This window comes from Ailuropoda melanoleuca, chromosome 4 (genome assembly GCF_002007445.2).
Source record: "Ailuropoda melanoleuca isolate Jingjing chromosome 4, ASM200744v2, whole genome shotgun sequence".
NCBI classification, from domain to species: domain Eukaryota; kingdom Metazoa; phylum Chordata; class Mammalia; order Carnivora; family Ursidae; genus Ailuropoda; species Ailuropoda melanoleuca.
The window spans coordinates 108,329,060-108,336,223 of NC_048221.1; positions in this window are offsets into that span (position 1 = coordinate 108,329,060).

The window sequence follows — 7,164 nt, forward strand, 5'->3', positions numbered from 1 at the left end:
AATGCTATCAGTGTCCACCTCTATCATGGTGACCAGAGAAAAGGCCCCACTGACTTCCTAAGTGTCCCCCAAGGAGGCCTTGCTCCAAGGCATTGCTCTCCTTGATTTTATACCCTTTGCACAAACAAGACATTTTGGAAAGCATAACAAAGTGGACTACAGATACCACAGCCTCTGTTGGGTGAAGGGACGCTTCTCTCTTTCCCTCTGAGAACACTTGGCTGTTCAAGAACTCTAGAAACTTCTGAGGCCCATCCAAAATTAGCTCCTTTGAAACACAACATGTTACAATGGTTTTCCTGGACAGGTGATGTTTTTCTTCTTACACTGCTCAAAATAAGAAAATGACTGTTGTATTCCAAAACAACAACCCACGAAAATACCCTCTGAAAAAATTGGTGCTTTCAACGGCCAGCTGCTCTCAGCCCCAGCACTTATACAAATGCTGCCAATTTTTAAACATGGGGTGTGAAATATCATATGTTTTGTGAGCCCCAATCACCACATTGATAAAGGCAGAATTCTGTCTTGGGTACCCTTGGCTCACGCTGTGCTGTCAGCAAGCTACTGGTACGGCATCCAGGGGCAGATGGCGTGGTGTGAGAAAGGGCTCCGTCTCCTTCGCTGGTCAGCAGTTCTGGGAACCTTGAGACACTCTGATCCATGGGTAGGATCTGAGTGTGAGGGGCTCGGGGGACCCCATCCTCAGCCAGGCTGGGATATCCACCCATCCCTTGAGTCCCCAGCAGGGATTGGGGGCAAAGCTGGGAGACATTCAGCATGCAGTTTCCCAGACTTTGTTCCATCCAGGTCTAGACTCCAGCGCCACCCCCCCCCCCAGCTGACTCTTCCCTACCAGCAAATTAGTTTGCATAATAGAAGTTCAGAGCTCCCGCTTAAGGGCTGGGCCTGGTGATTCCTGGAGAGGAGACTAGGTGACAAGGGGAAAGTTGGCTGCTCACAGGAAAAGAACTCGAAGGGACCAAATTCTCCCTGAGCGTCCATCAGGCACGGCTGTGCTTTTGAAGCACACCTAACTAATAGAGCTACGTGTGCTTGGGCTGGGAGTTCTGGGGCCTTCCTGTGCACAGGCCGCCCCCTGACACAGGGCCACGCTGCTCCTGATGTCCGCAAGTAGGCAGTGAAGTTTGGAAAGAGAGGGATGCCAGGTCTATGTCAAAACCGCACCCAAATCGACAGCAAGAGTCTGTAGGAAGAGTGGGTAGCGGACGTCACACCTTTAGGCCCTAAACTCTTAATCCTCTCGTTTCCCCCTTCTCCCTCATCCCTCACTGCAGTCCTAGGAGGGAGATGCTCTTAAAGTCCTTGCTTGAAGTCACCTTGCTGGTAAGTAGAAGCACCAAGGACGGAAATGCAGGCCACCCAGCTACAAAGCCTGTGGGAGAGCTGTGCTTTCTGGAAACTTACAGAGCAAGTGCTGTCCTGATAATGATACCCCTGAAGACCCAGGTTCTGGGACCTCTTGTCCCAGCCACAGGCCTCCCCCCACATTGCAGAGCTGCATTCTGCCCGGGGAGCCTCATCTTCCTGCTGTGTGAGAGAATAAGAAACCCGAGGGCCAAAGCAAGCCCCTCCGTGAAGCGGGCCCTGGGTCGAGCCCAGCAAGTAGGGAGAACAGGTCAGTGCTCAGGCTGAGGGCTGAGGCTGCATGGCCCTCCTGAACCCTCACCGTCTGTCAGAACACCTGCCACTGGAGAAGGGGCTCTGTGGCTCCTGAATCGTGTGCAGTCCTCTCAGAATTCGTGGGAGACACAGGTGGCCCAAAGGGGACTTGGGGGAGCTTTTAGACCACCCCCATTCTCTCCTTCCCATCTGCAGGCTGGCACGTCACGAGTGGATGGATGGCTGCAGCTCTCCACTTTCTGGTGTGGCAGGCTGGCACTTCCTGTCCCATGGCTGGGTGGGGCATGTGACCGCCTCTGGCTGGTGGGCTGTGAGACCCTCTGAGTGCTCTCTCCTTTGACGCAGAGTGGGCCCCGCTGGAGGTCAAGGCCCTGAGTGACCCCCGTGAGCACCAGAGGTTGGGGCTGCAGTTTGAAAATGAAGAGCCTCCCAGCCCCGGGTAACTATGGGGTATCTGGCAGGGGAAGCCAGACCAGGAGAATTGGCTGCCCCAGGAAAATGTTACTTGGAGAGATGGAGCACCTTGCCAAAGCTGTGACCTGGCTAGAAAGTGGGGAGTCGGGCTTGGAGCCCTGGTGTTGCCAGAGTACAGGTGTCCTGTCTCCCAGCCACCGACCTGTGGCCCCCGAGGCAGACAGCTGTGGAGTCATGATTAGGAAAGGGCCAAGGGGTTGGCGGCAGAAGCCTGCTTTCCGGAGTGCCTGGCTCTCTGGACACATCGCGAGTCTATACTTGGGGCAGAAGACCTGGAAAGCTGTTGTCAGTTATGCAGTAGTAGGCCAGCCTGTCTTACCCTCCCTCTCTGCCCCTGCCCTTCATTGGGCACCGATTCCACACTTCACCTTGACCCTGTGCAGGCAGCACTTGCTACCCTGTGTCCCAGAGAAGGCCTGCAGGTCTGAGAGCCACTCAGACTGGGCCAGCCCACATCCCCTCCCCTCATTCACCAGCTTCAGCCTGCACCACAGGAAATGGAGTGATTTTAGGCAATCATTGCCCGAGTTAGGAGATTCCTCTCCCATGGCTAGCTGTGATGTGGATCGAATCCATTATCAGGGCTCAGCCTGGGCAGGGAGCAGGTGGGGTTGTGTGGGGGAGGGGTGCATGTTTGGTGCATTCGAAGGGGCAGAATGAGTAGCTTGGGCCAGTGGCTTCCACCATGCTCCTTGGCTCTGATGTGTGCATGAATTATCTAGAATCTTGTTGAAAGGCAGAGTTGGGTTCAGAAGCCTGGGGTGGGGCCTGAGACTCTGCATTTCCTCCAAGCTCTTAGGTGGTGCTGATGCTGCTGGTCAGAATCATACTTTGATGGGTGAAGTTTAGGTCACCAGAGCTCCTAAGAGCAGTGAGTGCTGGTGAGTGGACAGCTGGCTCCCCCCCCTCTCTGCGCAGGCCCCTGCTTGTCCCTGGGGTGTCACATGGTGGCTGGCACTGTCCGAGCTGTCCCCTTGTTCTGGTGATAATAATAGTTGGTAAGAGGCTTTAACGCTGGGCCCTGCACAAACAGGTTTCAGAATAGGCTGGTTTTTATTTTGGTCTCTGAAATCTCGCCAGTTTGGCCACAGAATAGATTGTCAGCTCCAAACTAAGTTTCATTTTCTGGCATATTGAAATAATAAATAAGGGACCTTTTCCTGCTCTTTTTGAATAAAGAAGAGAATGAGGCAGATGAGCCAAAGCCAAGCCATTGTGGTAGGTGGAATTCTAAGATGGCTCCCGAGATCCCTGCCCCCACGCACACACCCTGCCCCCCTTATTCAATCCAACACGAATCTAGGTGCTACTGTGAAAGGATTTTGCAGATGTAATTAAGGTCCTCAATCACTTGCTTTAAGGAGAAGAGATTATGGTGGGTGAGCCTGGACTAATCAGGGAGAGATTTGAAGTGCAGGAGGGAATCAGTGGGAGGGAGAGTCTCCTTTGCTGGTTTTGAAGGTGGAGGGGGCTGTGTGGCAGGGAATGCATATGGCATCTAGGAGCCGAAAGTAACTCCTGGCTGAGAGCCAGCAAAGAAACTTGGACCTCAGTCCTACAACTCACTCATCCAACAACCTGAATCAGCTTGCAGACAGAATCTTCCCTAGAGCCCCTGGAGAGAGATGCTGCCCTTGAATACTTTGATTTCAGTCTTATAACACACACTCTGGGCAGAGGACTGAACCATGCCAGCCGCAGACTTCTTACCTACTAGACTGGAAATTGACAAACTGGTGTTGCTTTAAGTCTCAGGTTTGGGATAAATCGATGTACCGAACTAGAAAATACAGCCCCCACTTGAGAGCTTTAGGACCCTAAGCACACGGGCTAACAGTGTTCACCTCTTTACACTAACTTTATGGGTCAGAATGGTCACAAATCAGGTGCTTAAAATCTGAAAGGCGTCGTTTTTCTACCTTAAAGCTAAGTTTGTATGTAAAATTTGCTCTGTCTCTTCCTCCTTTTATAAGGGCTCTATCCACATCATGAGGGCACCACTCTCATGACCTCACACAAATTTCTTTACCTCCCACAGACCACACCTCCAAACACCACCACCCTGGGAGTTGGGGGCTTCAATATACGAATTTTGAGGGAACACAAACGTTCTGTCTATAGACAGTTGCTTAGATAAGAGGGGTACAATAGTGTTGTTGCCCAGACATGCTGGGGGTAGCCCTTCACACAAGGGTTCTCAAGAAAGGCCCCTCAGAGGGACTTCACATTTCCCTGTGCTCCCCACGGCAGTCAGCAGGGAACTCTGACCTGCCTGATAGCAGCCTTTCAAGACCCCGAAGACGTCTCAGTGATGGGATTTGCACGGATGATCTTCAAAACCTGCGGGCTTAACCCAGTTTCCAAATAGCCCAATATCATTTTTTGTTACTTCTCCTTCACAATTACCACGATGATTTACCATTTATGTTTTAATGGAGGACCAGGTGGCTGATTTTTGGGAGAGTCCATGTTTTCGTTTTTAATTCCAGGCTGAAGANCCATTTATGTTTTAATGGAGGACCAGGTGGCTGATTTTTGGGAGAGTCCATGTTTTCGTTTTTAATTCCAGGCTGAAGAATTGGCTCACTTTGGGCGAAATCCTTCAGCCCTCTCTTTGCCCCCTGCAAGTTCATCTTTCCTCAATCTCTGTTCTTCTATCAGAGGAAGTTAACGAATAGGCCTAAATTTAGTGGTTGTAAGGGGTCATTTCAGTCATCCGCGTCAAGTACTTGATTGTATGTCACTGGAGGGATCCATCTAGACTCGTCTTTTTGTCAGAAGGTTGGGGGGAACGTTGGGGAAGCAGTGAGCAAATATGGTTGCCTCAGCTGGGAGAGATGCAACCCGATCTGAGATATACCAAGTTCCATCTGCAGTGAGGCTCAGAAGCTCAGCTGAGAGAAAGGACAGCAGGGGGCCCATTTCCGGGAAGGGAGCCTGGGAGGCAGGAGTGAGGGACTGGGAGGTGGATTGGACGCCAGGGTGCTGAGGGCAGAGGAGGCGGGCCTGATGGCAGGGCTTGCAGCCAGGGCCCGTGGACAAGGGAGAAGGTCAGGAAAGCACAGCAGAGCAGAGTGGCTGGAGGAGGCATCCCTTAGGCTCCAGACCTGCTGTCTTTGATGCACCGGGGACGACTACAGGAGAGAGTTCGAGTCTGCTGCAAAAAACGTGTGCAGCTGAGAGAGGCCGGGAAGGCTCCGGAGTGACTATACTTTCTTACACTCATTTTATTAACCTTCCCCTCTGACCGTCTCCTCCTTATCAGTTTCCTGGGGTGGCTATAACCAGTCACAGGAAACTGGGTGGTTTATAGTCCCAGAAGTTGATTCTCTCCCAGTTGGGGAGGCCACAGGGCCATGCTCTCTCTGAAGGCTCTAGGGGAGGATCCTTCCTTGCCTCCTCCAGCTGCTGGTGGTTGCCAACGGTCCTTCCTGTTCCTTGGCTCCCAGATGCACCGCTCTGATCTCTGCCTCCCTCTTTACATGGTGTTCCCTCTGTGTCGTCTTAGAAGGACACTGAGCCTATTGGATTTCGGGCTCACCCTCACCCAGCATGACCCCATCTGAACTACTACGCCTGCAAGGGCCCTCTTTCCAAAAGGACACATTCTGAGGCTCCATGTGGACATGAATTCATGGGGGGACACTATTCAACCCAGTATACCTTCCTTACAACTGACGTTACAAACTCCACATTAGCCAAACGTGGGTACTAATTTTGGGACCACTATTGCAAAACTACATGATAGTATTAAAATTTGCATGCACGGCACCAGGCTACCCCGAAGTCACGACTGCCCATTTATGTGATATCAGAGTAATGTAGGTTGGCCCTGGTAATTTTTCTCCACCTAAGACCGGACATAGAACTCAGTGCCTTTTCAGCTCCCCCCAAAAGAGCCGGTTGTACACAAACATTATGCAACCACAGAATTCCACCGAAAATTTCCCGGGGAAGGTATGATCCACAACCACCCGCTGGCCCATCGATGCTGGTCCCTGCAGCCCAGTTCTGTTTCTGACCCCAGCCCACCCCACTCCAGCCTGGCCCGGCCTCTTGGCTGCTCTCATCCTCCAAGACTTCCCTCCCTCCCTGAGGAGATTCTCGCTCCTCTTCCACTGAGTGGAATTGTGGCGGGAAACAGCTGCCCAGCCAGGGGCGGTATCCCTGGTCTCCCTTGCATCTAGATAGGGCCCCTTGACCAGTTCTCACCAGTGAGATGGGAGTGGATGAGCTACGGGATCCTTCTTGACCCAAGTGGATGTCTGCTGGCAGAAGGATCCCGGGTCCCTGAGCTGCCGCGTGGAAGGTGGCCTGCTAAACACTTCTGTCGAACGGCTGTGGGCACGGACAGTCTCTGGTGAGAAGCCTCAGAGCTGGGGGCTTACTGGCCACAGCACGGCTCTCCCTTCTCTCACGCCACCCCCAGTGCGGCTGCCAAGACTGCATGCCCAGTTAGCGGGGGTGAGGCGACCTGCCCCAGCTCTAGCTCCCCACGCACAGCCCAGCCCTGATGTGCTGCTCAGAGCGACGCCCACGGAGCCAGCCTCTTCTGAGAGGGTGGCAGGGATTCTGGCCACTCAGAACTCTTCTGGAGGAAGTTAAACTGAGGTGGATATGATGCTTCAGGATACCCGGGGATGGAGGGTAAGGGGACAATCTTGCAGCCTCGAGGGCCTGAAGAAGGGTCTGAATTACCCAGTCCTGCTCTGCTCTGAAAATTCCAGTGTCCCAGCCTGTCACTTAGAAGGTGCCCAAATCACCTTTACCCCTGACGGCACGAACTCCATTCTCTGACAGAGCATGTGTGCAGTGTTTTTTAAATTAATTTTTAATTATTTTAAAGATTTTATTTATTTGTCAGACAGAGAGAGAGCACAAGCAGGGGGAGCCACAGGCAGAGAGAGAGGGAGAAGCAGGATCCCCGCTGAGCAAGGAGCCCGTTGTGGGGCTTGATCCCAGGACCCACGGATTAAGACCTGAGCCAAAGGCAGACGCTTAACCAGATGAGCCACCCAGACATCCTGGTCTCTCTTCCTTTTTTAA